Source organism: Ornithorhynchus anatinus, chromosome 2 (genome assembly GCF_004115215.2).
Source record: "Ornithorhynchus anatinus isolate Pmale09 chromosome 2, mOrnAna1.pri.v4, whole genome shotgun sequence".
NCBI lineage: Eukaryota > Metazoa > Chordata > Mammalia > Monotremata > Ornithorhynchidae > Ornithorhynchus > Ornithorhynchus anatinus.
The window spans coordinates 139,111,701-139,124,117 of NC_041729.1; the positions used below are offsets into that span (position 1 = coordinate 139,111,701).

The 12,417-nt window shown below is 43.2% G+C and overlaps 1 protein-coding gene across 3 annotated transcripts in view; it reads right to left on the bottom strand.

Moving 5' to 3' along the window:
* Positions 1-5,058: 5,058 nt before the first annotated feature.
* LOC103167160 (RING finger protein 112-like) overlaps positions 5,059-12,417 on the bottom strand; it is a 32,793-nt gene continuing 25,434 nt past the window's right edge. For 2 of the 3 annotated variants that reach the window (XM_039911213.1, XM_039911214.1), the window contains exons 10-12: positions 10,368-10,421; positions 8,199-8,270; positions 5,059-5,190 (exon numbers count right to left, since the gene is read on the bottom strand). The gene's annotated coding sequence lies outside the window, so the exon portion shown is untranslated. Of the gene's footprint in view, positions 5,191-7,226; positions 7,266-8,198; positions 8,271-10,367; positions 10,422-12,417 lie in introns of those variants that run through there. The other variant, XM_039911215.1, reaches the window with a different exon arrangement.

The following is a 12,417-nucleotide window of genomic DNA, read 5'->3' on the forward strand; positions in this document are numbered from 1 at the left end:
TCCAAGATTCCAAGTAACCCCAAACCTTCTCCCCCAAGCCATCCAGTGATGTCAGAGAAACAGAGGACTCAACAGGTTTTAAGGCACTTGGGGGAATCTTCCACCTCCATAACCAAGGTGGTAGTGTTCAACTCCCTCTCTACTCCTGGAGAGGTGTTGAGAAGATTCAGCTACTTCTTTTATTTCCAGCCCAAAGTGTAAAGAGCTTGTGGGGTCCAGGGTGATGTCAGAGAAGGAAGGCAGTTTGCTTGACCACAGTGCAGAGATGTTGCCAAGGTAGAACTGACAGGATTTGTTGACAGACTATGTGGGTTGAATGAAAGTGATGTTTTGACTCTAATATCAAGGTTATGGGCTAGTGAAACAGAGAGGCTGGGCGTGTTGTCTACCCTGATGGGAAAGTTGGTGAAAGGATGGGCTTCGATGAGAAAATAAGGTGTTCTGTTTTGGACATTTTAGGTTTGACTTGTCGGTGGGACATCCAAGTAGAGATGTCCTGAAGACAGGAGGAAATGCAGTCCTGCAGAGGAGAGAAATTAGTCAGGGCTGAAGAGGTGAATTGGGGAATCATCCACATAGCGATGGTAGTTGAAGCTATGGGGTGAATGAGTTCTCCAAGGGAGTGGTTGTAGATGGGGGCTAGAAGAGGAACCAGAACTGAGCCTTGAGAGATTTCCACAGTTCAGTGTTGTAATGCAGAAGAAGAGTCCTTGAAGAAGATTGAGAAGGAGTGGCCAGAAAAATAGCAGAACCAGGAGAGGACAGTACCAGTGAAGCTAAGTTTAGATAGTGTTTCAAGGAGACGGAGTGGCAGCTGAGAGCTTACCATCAGCTTTAAAGCGCTCAATCCACTCACTCCTTCTACCTTACTTCACTGACCTCTTACTACAGGCCAGCCTTCACACTTCATTCCTCTATTGCCTGCTTGCTCATTGTGCCATGATCTCATCTATCTTGCCACTGACCCCTTTCCTATTTCCTCCCTCCACGAATCTCCCTCCCCTTTCATATATGCCAGAATACTACTCTCCCCACTTTCAAAGCTTTATTAAGGTCACATCTCCTCCAAGAGGTCTTTCCCTATTAAGCCTTCTTTTCCCCAGTTCCCTGTCCCTTTTGTGTCATCTATGCATTTGGATCTGTGACCTTTTGGCATTTTCTATTCACCCCACCCTCAGTACCATAGCACTTACATATATATGTATAAATTGTATATTATTATTTATTTATTTATTTTAATGTCTGTCTCCCCCTCTAGCCTGCAAGATCACTGTGGCCAGCTCATGATGTCATAATATAATATGTTATAATAACCAAAGCTGTTATTTTGTATTCAGCAAAATACAAGCACTTAGTATAGAGCTCCAAATACAGTAAGCACTCAATAAATACCATTTATTGTTTGAGGGGTCAAGGAGCATTAGGATAATAATAACAATAATAATAATGATGATAATTTTGGTATTTGTAAAGTGCTTACTAAATTTTAAGCACTGGGATAGGTGCAGCATAATCAGGTTGGACACAGTCCCTGTCATTCATTCAATCGTATTTGCTGAGCACTAACTGTGTGCAGAGCACTGTACTAAGTGCTTGGAAAGTACAATTCGGCAACAAATAGAGACAATCCCTCCCCAACAACAGACTCACAGTCCCTCATGGGGCTCACAGTCTCAATCCCCAATTTGCTGATGAAGAACTGAGGCACAGAGAAGTGAAGTGACTTACCCAGGATAACACAGCAGACGTGGCAGAGATGGGATTAAAACCCACGTCCTTTGACTTCCCATGCTCTTTCCACTAGACTATGCTGTTTCCCTAATGAAAGATGAAGGATTAAGTTGAGGCTGATGGATTAGGCAAGGAAGAGGTCATCTGTGATCTTAAAGGGGGCAGTTTCTATGAAGTGGAAGGGGAAGAAGGTATATTGCAGCAAGTTGAAGAGGGAATTGGGGGAGAGGAAGTGGAGGCAGCAGATTTGAACAACTCTCTAGATGAGTTTGGAAAGGAACGGTAGGAGGCAGATTAGCAGCATGGTATAGTGGGAGTCAGAAGCTCATGGGTTTTAATCCCAACTCCACCGCTTTACTGTGTGGCCTTGGACAAGTCAGTTCACTTCTTTCTGCCTCAGTTTCCTCATCTATAAAATGGGAATTGAGACTGTGAGCCCCACATGGGCAGGGACTGTGTCCAACCTGATTTGCTTATATCCACCCTAGTGCTTAGTAGATTGCCTGTCACTTAATAAGCATTTAACAAATAGCATAATTATCATTATTGATTGAAAACTGAATGATGCCATGGAGGCAAGGGAGAGTTTTCTAAGGACAGGGGGTACATGGGCATGCTTGAAAGCGGTGGGAAAGGAGGCACTGGAGAGTGAGTGGTTCAAGATAGCAATCGGGAAGGGTAGAAAGACGGGGAAAGGTGTTTTAAAAGGTGGTGGTGAAATACGGGGTGCTAGGGTCAATCCCAATATGTGAGAGGGTGGGGGTTGGATGTGTCCTACAGCGGCAGTGGCTTCAGGAGCTGCCGTGGGCTGCGGCACACACTTTGACACTTTGAGGTGTGGGTGCAGGGCGTAGATATTGAGATATACTGCTGGGCTGGATGGGAGAGTCGAAGAAGGAGCAGGAGGAGGGTGAACCTGGAGAGGCACAGGGCAGATTTTAGGGAGATCACCCCTGAGAAGAGTAACCCTTGACCTCCTCAGGCTTGAGGTCCGGGGCAGAGAGGTGATTTCCACATGGTCTCTAACACAGAGCCCCATGCACATGGACTTCACTGCTGTGGTGGGTTTTTCCCACTGTTCCTTCCCTTCCCTGGATCCAAACCGTAGTCGGGGATGAGCACTGCTGAGGTTAGGGGAGGGAGATTCAAGCGACGTGATTGCCTCCATGTTCCAAGGTGGCCCCTCAGTGCAGCGAAGGGGCTCCAGTCTGCTGACATCGCCCCTTTCCTTCCCTCCCCCTCCCCCTCTCACCTGCAGCGCCCGCCACACTCACACCCTAACACCAAAGGTGTCACAGCACATATCTCAGCAGCTCCTGAAGCCTCTGTCGCTGGAGGACACCTCCAACCATCACCCTCTATCACAGCTTGGGAGCGACCCTAGCACCCCTTCTTTCCCCAACACCTTGGTATTTTGGGTGTGGCCCAGGCCACATGGCTCTAAGAGTGTGGATTGGGCCATGAGGTGGAGATCAAGGGACCACTGGAGGAGGGACTATGAGTAATGAACAGATGCCATTGGAAAATGAGGGATGCCAATGTCTGCTCAACCGCCAGTGAGAAGCTGCAGAAACTGAAGGACAGCATGGGGTCTAATGAGGGTTCACTCCCAGGAGAATATCTTTGGGAGGGTCAAGGGAGCTGACTGTGTCAACCAGGGTTGGCCTGATGCAAATAAACAGGTGTGTTAAAAACCCTTGAGAAGCAGTGAGGTTTAGTGGAAAGAGCACAGGCTTGGGAGTTAGAGGTCATGGGTTCTAATCCGACTGCCACTTTTCAACTGTGTGACTTTGGGGAAGTCACTTAACTTCTCTGTGCCTCAGTTACATCATCTGTAAAATGGGGATTAAGACTGTGAGCCCCACATGGGACAACCTGATCACCTTGTATCTACCCGAGCTCTTAGAACAGTGCTTGGCACACAATAAGCGCTTAAAAAGTACCATCATTATTATTAAAATCCTCCCATGTAAAGGGCCTGCACTCAGTCTGTAGACCATCCCATGCCTGGTCTGGCGGTCTTGTCCTAAGCCCTCCCGGGAGGGAGTGGAGTTAAAGGTGCCTGACTTGGTGCTAACAGTGGTCTCTGTGTTCTCTATGCTACACCTCCCCGAGACTGGCAGTAAGAAGAGGTAGGATCTCCAGCTGCACTAGGGGTAGAGCATGAATGGACCTGGCCATGGAAGAAACATCCCAGCAGTGGCTAGTGTTAAGCTCAGAGTGAGAATCAATAGGTTTTTGTTTTGGAGGGAATTTTTTATTTTTTTGCAGAAGTTTTATTGCTAGGACAGTGCAGGAAAGGCAAACAGAATCTCGATCTTGGGGGAGGTTTGGAGTGGGGGAGTGTATTTTGTGAAATCCATTTGTTTTTGTCTCCTGAGGTTTCCAATATATTCTGCCAAACTTTTATCATCCGTTTGTTATTATTTTTCTCAAATGGCCCCGCCTAGCCTCAAGACATAAACAAAAACCTTGATCTGGACCTGGACAAGACATAGACATGTGTGTATCTAGAAAGTATATATTTACTTATTCATTCATTCATTCAATCGTATTTATCGAGCACTTACTTCGTGCAGAGCACTGTACTAAGTGCTTGGAAAGTACAGTTCGGCAACAGATAGAGACAATCCCTACCCAACAACAGGCTCACAGTCTAGAAGGGGTAGACAGACATCAAAGCAAGATGAGTAGATAGGCATCAATAGCATCAAAATAGGTAAATGGAATTATAGATTTATATGCCAAGAGTAACCTGTAACACTCTAGACCCTCCATCTTCTTCTCCACCGACCCCAGAGAATGCTACCTACTTTATAAGCTGTCCAAATGTCACTGAATGTGAATCCAAAATCAAATCAGAAGGGGAAAGACTTTCTTATGACTACCCCCGCTATGATCAACCCAAAAGCCACTTGAAGTAACTGACTTGCACTCTTTCTCCAAGAGGCCCCATTTGGTTGATCCTTGCCAGGGTCACCATTATCCTTATTTCTATGTCCCTGTCTTCCCTCCTCTTCCATTCCCTCAAATGTGTCCTGTCCTTGTTCCCCTGTGGCTGCTTCCTCACCTTCCACCTCCTGCTCCTTTGTGGCGGCTTCCTTCTCTTTATTAGTAGGGGATTTTCCACCCTTGGGTTCTTTTTTATTAAAAAATACATTAGAAAACATTGAGCTTGCAAGTATAGTAAGTGTACCTAGAGAACATGCTAGTCTTGAGGCTGAAAATGCAATACCCATTGCTCCAAGGGTAGCAGCTTGCGGACCATTACATAGAGCTTTCTTATAAAAGTTTGCTTTGTATTCCTCTAAAGTAGGAGTCCATTAGTATCTTTATATGGTTTTGGGTTTCTTCATTTATCTTCACTTTCTTACTCCTGTTCTCAAATTCCTCTTCAAATTGACTTTTCAATTTGCTGGGTCTTGTGAAATAGAAACCCAAATAGATCGTCTGGGATATCTGCAATAATCAGACCAAAGAGATCATTAGCTGAGGTGCAACTCAACCATCTGCCCCCATGAGAAGCATTCACATCTCTGTCTACACCCTACCCCTATGACACAGCACAGCTGGGGAACCACTTTACCAGTGGCTGTCTGAGGCCAGCTCAACCTTTAGAAATTTGAGGTCGCTGCCATGGCTCCAACTGCCCGTGAGGAGCTTAGACTGTAAACTCTCCAGACTTTGAGCTTTGTAGTCCCTCTAGACTGTAAGCTTATTGTGGGCAGGGAATGTGTCTACCAACTCAGTCATGTTGTACTCTCCCAAGTACTAAATACAGTGCTCTATACACAGTAAGTGCTCAATAAATACCATTGATTGACTGAACCTGAAATCCTGATGTTCATTTCATCTTTAAAAGGCTATATTCTCATAATGGTAACAATACTAATGATTGTATTTATTTAGTACTTATTATGTGTGAAAGGATGGGATAAATGTGAGATAATCAGATTGGGCACAGTCCCTGGCCCACACGAGAGTCACAGTTTAAATTGGAGGTAGAATAGGTAGTATCCTTATTTTAAAGATGAGGAAAGCAAGGCCCAGAGAACTTCAGTCACTGCCCTAGGTCACACAGCAGGCAAATGGGGGAGCCAGGACTAGAATCTGAATGGCCTGAGTCCTAGTCTACCATGGGACCAGTGGAGTCTGGGAGTTCGAGGACCTGGCCTCTATTTCCAGTTCTACTGCTAGCCTTCTGTGTAAACTTAGACAAGTGGAACGCTGCTCCATTGTGATCAAACTCCCTTCATCCTCAATCTGTTTCTGACCCACTCACTGCTCCTTCTCACCATCACTGAAACCTGGCTCTCCCAAACAACACTGCCTCCCCTGATGCTTTTTTCCAAGGGGCTCTCATCTTCTCCTACTCCCCATTCCTCACTGGGAAATACGGGAGGGGTTGGCTTCCTTCTTCATTCAATCATACTTATTGAGCGCTTACTGTATGCAGAACACTGTATTAAGTGCTCACTCCCCAATGCCACTTTTGCACCATCCCAACCTCTCCATCCCTCTCTTTCTCCTCCTTTGAAGTTCACATCATCTGCCTCTCCCACCTACTCCAATTAATAAAAATAATAATAATAATGTTGGTATTTGTTAAGTGCTTACTATGTGCAGAGCACTGTTCTAAGCGCTGGGGGAGATACAGGGTCATCAGGTTGTCCCACGAGAGGCTCACAGTTAATCCCCATTTTACAGATGAGGTAACTGAGGCACCGAGAAGTTAAGTGACTTGCCCACAGTCACACAGCTGACAAGTGGCAGAGCTGGGATTCGAACTCATGACCTCTGACTCCCAAGCCCAGGCTCTTTCCACTAAGCCACGCTGCTTCTCTTCATTTACAGTGCCAACCGGGCCCCATGGCCAAATTTATGAACCATTTTTAAGCCTCACTCATATTTATTTTAATAATAATGAATAATTATAATAACTGTAGTATTTGTTAAATAGTTACTATGTGTCTGGCACTGTATTAATGCCAGGGTAGATACAAGCAATTTGGTTTGAGCACAGTCCCTATCCCACATGGGGCTCACAGTCTTATTCCCCATTTTACAGATGAGGGAACAGTTGCAGTGAAGTGACTTGCTCAGGGTCAAACAGCAGACAAGTGGCAGAGCTGGGATTAGAACCTAGGTCCTTCTGACTCCCAGGCCCATGCTCACTGTAATACGCCACACTGCTTCTCTCTTTCTCCATCTCTAGAATGATTCTAGGTGACTTCAATATCCATGTGAGTATTCCAAGTGACCTCCAAACTGCCCACTTCCTCTAACTCATCAACTCGGCTGACCTTTTCCTCCACCCCACCTCACCCACTCACCAACGTGGACACAGGCTTGTCTTCATCATCTCTAGCACCTGCACAGTCCTGTATCCTCACCAACACTCTAATCCCACTCTCCAACCAGTTAACAGTATTTATTGAACACTTACCATGCACAGAGCACTGTACTAAGCATTTGGGAGAGTTCAAAACAATAAAGTTGGGAGACACAATCCTTGCCCTCCAGGAGGTCACAGTCTAATGGGGCAGACAGACATTAAAATAAATTACAGGTAAAGGAAGTTGCAGCGTATAACCAATAAATCAATCAGTCATATTTATTGAGTACTTACTGCAAGCAGAGCACTGTACTAAACACTTGGGAGAATATAGTATAACAGAGTTGGTAGACACATTCCCTGTTCCCAACAAGCTTAGGCTCTAGAGATCAGATTACTCACCCCACCGCAGCCCCTCAGCATTTAAGTATATATCCTATTTCCCTCAGTTTAATGTCTGTCTTCCTAACTAGATTGGAAACTCCTTGAAGGCAGGAATCATGTCCTCCACCTCTATTGTATTGTAGTCTCCCAAAAGCTTAGTACAGTGGTCTGCACACAGTAAAGACTCAGTATCTTTGACTGCTTGATTTATGGAGAAGAATGGGTGAATTCTAGAAATGTTGTAAAGGTAGAACTGACAAGATTTGGTGACATACCTAATATGTTGTTTGAATGAGAAAGATGAGTCAAGAATAATGCCAAATTTACAGGCTTCTGAGACAGGAAGGATAGCGGTACTATCGACTGTGGTGGGAAAGTCAAGGAGAGGACAGAGTTTGGGTTGGAAGATGAGTTCTGTTTTGTACATATTTAGTTAGAGGTGTTGGTGGGATGTACAGGTAGAAATGTCCTGAAGGCAGAAGGAAATGCAAGGTTGCAGAGAAAGGGAGAAGTATAGACTGGAGAGGCAGAATACCTGGAATATTGCAAGTTATTTAATTATGAATAGCACGATGACGCTGTGTTATATAGAGCAGATCAACCAAGGTGATTGAGGATGAAACTGTTTCCACTTAAAGAAACCCTGAAAATAACTGGACTCTCTAGCCTAAGAGATCAAGGCTTACTTTCCCCAGGCCTTGCAGCTGGATTTCCAACCCGTCTCCTGCCCTCGAACTAAAGTACAAACCTTCATCTTCCTCCATTCACAAAAATCATCGATGAATCTTCTTTTCTGCAGCTCTAAAATTACTTTACTCATCTGTGTAAATGGAACAATAACTCAGTTAAATCCTTTGTATTTGCTAATTTCATACAAGTATTTCATAAGTTAAGTTTCCCCCATAAGCGGCAGTTTTCTAAGGACTCCCTGATCCTAGACTTGATTATCAATTCTAATGGATTTTAAAAGTGAGCTTCATGAGTCCTTGGTTTCCAAGGTCACCTCTAAAATTATTTTTACAGAATATCAGGCTTTTGTAATGATGAAGTTACATACCCCATCGGGTGTTCTGCAATTTTCTCACTAAGTTCCTTCAAAATTATAAGGTGGATGCTATCTGGTCCTGGTTTCTTCCACCAAGTTTGTGACTTTTGTCTAAAATATCCTAATGGTTTGCCATGATTCAATCCAATTCCTCTGATGTGTATGGCTCATAAAAATAATTCATGTGGGAGAAACAGTCTAACCTCTGTCAGAAAAAAACAAACTAAAGAATGCATTGGGCCTCTTGGCTATCATATTTCCAACCCTGAGTGAGAAGCAGCGTGGCTCAGTGGAAAGAGCCCGGGCATGGAAGTCAGAGGTCATGGATTCTAATCCCAACTCTGCTGCTAGTCAGCTGTGTCACCTTGGCCAAGTCACTTAACTTCTCTGTGCCTCAGTTACCTCATCTGTAAAATGGAGATGAAGACTGTGAGCCCTATGTAGGACGACCTGATGACCTTGTATCTACCCCAGTGCTTAGAACAGTGCCTGGCATGTAGTAAACGCTTAAATACTTTTTAAAAAATTTTATTATTTATTACCTTTTAGACCTAATCATCATGGACCCCACTTATTCCCCATTCTGCTTTTAATATATTTTAATAATTACTGATTTTCTTAGATATCCTTCTCTTGAAGCTCTGCAAAACCATTTTTGTTCCACATAATTTCTCATTTATGCCTATCCCCTTCTTCGGGTTTCCAATTTCTACTGGGTTAAATTTTTTTCTTTTTTGCCAATTTCCCATGCAAAGTTTTTGTTTTTCACCTGATGTGTGTGTGTGTCTGGCATTTATTTGGGTCTCTAGTATTTTTTTTAATTCAGGCTTCAGGTTTCTAGTATGCTAATTTTTAAAGTTCTTCCTATCATGTTTTTTCTAAAGTGTACATATTATCAGAATACTCCTTTCATAGATGTTATACTCTTACCTCCTCATCATAATGCTATTTTTAATCAAGGTGTGGTTACTATTTCAGAGATGTTCTTCCACATACTCTTTCTACACCATGTTCCATTCATTGCTCAGAATTAAATCCAGACTATTACCTTTCCAATGGGTTCCAGAAAACAATCATTTGCACTACTCCAAACCTTCCTTTCACTTCTTGCCTCGAACTGTTATTAAGCTATGCTATGTGAATTAACTTTTATAGCTTTCCTTTTCTTGTCGCAGGCTGTCGAGTCATCTCCGACCCATAGCGACTCTCCCAGTATGACTTGCCTCCATAAGTCATTCTGATAATTTATCCATAGAGTTTTTTTGCCACTGCTACCCAGGGGAGGTGAGTTTTGATTTGTAGCTGATTGTCTTCAACTCACTAGCTACTGCCCAAGCTAGGAATCGAATAGGTAGGCCTCTACTTGGCTCTCCCTCCTGTAGCCGAGATTGGTAGAGCACTGGAAACTCTACAGGTGCCACCCTGAGACGGGTTACACACTGTAAACCTTCAATAAATACTATTCACTGGATATTTGACTAACCTCCTGCCTACCTGAAAATATCCGTTTTTCTATATAATTCATAGCCTGTCAGTCCTGTTTCCAAAGATATCACACTAGTTGTCAAGCATTCCAATTCACTAATTTTATTTAGTTTTTTTCCATTATTGTGAAAGAATCTAGACATTTTGATATTTGCATATTTCCCCACCTGACATTCTGTTCAATGAACAGCCCAATATGCCTTCCTACCACAGATTTCCCTTTAGCTTTGTAGTGATTTGGAATAATAGCAGTACAGGAACAGGGTGGGCCTAAATTAGAAGGCCTTGAAAAACATGAACATTATATCCTGGCAGAAAGGAATGTGAAGTAGTTTCTATCTTCTTCCCCACAAGGCTAATGAAAACCAACATTAGATGAAGAATTACCTCCGCAGGAGAAGAAATGTTGTAACTTGTATTCTTTATGATACTGGCAATTTCCTAGGAAATAACCCAAATGAAAAATATTAGAAAGAGAATTCTGCAAAATCACAACCATTCTGGAATTCCCACTAAACAACTACAGTGAAAAACAGAAAATGTCATCCCACCATAACAATCTTGCACTCTTTAGCCCTTCCAAGCTCATCTTCTCGCTGTGCCTTGTTCTCAATTCTCTCATCTTTGGCTCCTTGCTCTCCCACTTCCTGGAGCTCATAACCATTTCAAAGCAGCCAGACCAATTAATCTGTCATATTTATTGAACGCTTACTGTGTGTAGACCTCTTGCACTAAGAGCTTGGGTGAGTATAGTATAACAGAGTTGCTAGAGAAGTTCCACACCCACAAGGAGCTGACACTCTAGAGACCAAAGTACTCTCCAAAGCCCTTGGAAAGTTGTACATCCTCAAACCTCAGAAGCAGCATGGCTCAGTGGAAAGAGCATGGGCTTGGAAGTCAGAGGTCATGGATTCTAATCCCAGCTCTGCCACCTGTCAGGTGTGTGACTTTGGGTAAGTTACTTAACTACTCGGTGCCTCAGGTACCTCATCTGTAAAATGGGGATTAAGGCTGTGAGCCTCACGTGGGACAACCTGATTACCCTGTATCTACTCCAGCGCTTAGAACAGTGCTTAGCACATAGTAAGCGCTTAACAAATATCAACATTATTAGTATTATTATTAATTCCCAATACCTCCAGTTCTATCAACACACCAGCCACCTCACACATATATTTATTCATAATAATATTAAAATAACTGTGATATATGTTAAGTGCTTTCTATGTGCCAAACATTGTGCTAAGCATTGGGGTAGATAAAAAATGATGGCAGACCGCTCCTGTCTCACATGGACTTACAGCCAAAGATGGACTAAGAACAAGTATTTAATCTCTATTTTATAGATGAGGAAACTGAAGCACAGAGCAGTTAAGAGACTTGTGCAAGGTCACATAGCAGGCAAGTGGAGGAGCCAGGATTAGAATCCAGGCCCCTTGACTCCTAGATCCATGTTCTTTCTATTAGGCCACCCTGCTTCTCATCCCCATACTCATCTTCAGCACTTAGGTGCATTTGTATTTGCAACTCTATATTCAACTATTTATTTTTTTTACTCTATTAACAAATATTTTTATGGCTGTCTCCTCATTATAGTATAAGCTCCCCAAGCATTTTGTACTGTGTATTGTACCCATTGGGTTCTCATTAAGTACCATGACAAATGATAGTGGCAGAGAAGCAGTGTGGCTTAGTGGAAAGAGCACAGGCTTGCGAGTCAGAGGTCATGTGTTCTAATCCCAGCTCCGCCACTTGTCAGCTGTGTGACTTTGGGCAAGTCACTTAACTTCTCTGTGCCTCAGTTACTTCATCTGTAAAATGGGGATTAAGACTGTGAGCTCCACATGGGACAACCTGACAACCTTGTATCTACTCCAGGGCTTGGTACAGTGCATAGCATTGTTCCCAGTGCTATGTTGCTAAAAGTACTATTACTTCTTTTACTACTTTTAAGCAGCCCTTAAGTATTTATGCACTTACAATTAATCTTAGACCTTCTGCGCATATCAATAGTGCACTCCATTTAAGAGTTTCTTTTGCATTTACTAAATCTTCCATCTCTGCTTCCCCGTTCTGCAAATTATTTTGTATCTGTCTCCTCTATTAGACTGTAAAATGCTTGTTGGCAGGAACTGTGCCATCTTCCTTTATTCTCCCAAGTGTTTAGAATGTCATTCTGCACAAAACAGTTCCTTAATGAATACAACTGATTGATGGCTATTTTTTTTACCAGGCAGCCACCCAGACACTGGAGCAGCATGGCCTAGTGGAAAGAGAACAGATCTGGGAATCAAAGCACAAGGGTTCTACCACATGCCTCTTAACTTCACCAAGTCACTTAACTTCTCTGTTCCTCAGTTCCCTCACCTATAAAATGGGGATTCGATACCTATTCTCCCTCTTACTTAGACTATGAATGCTGTGTGAGATAGGGACT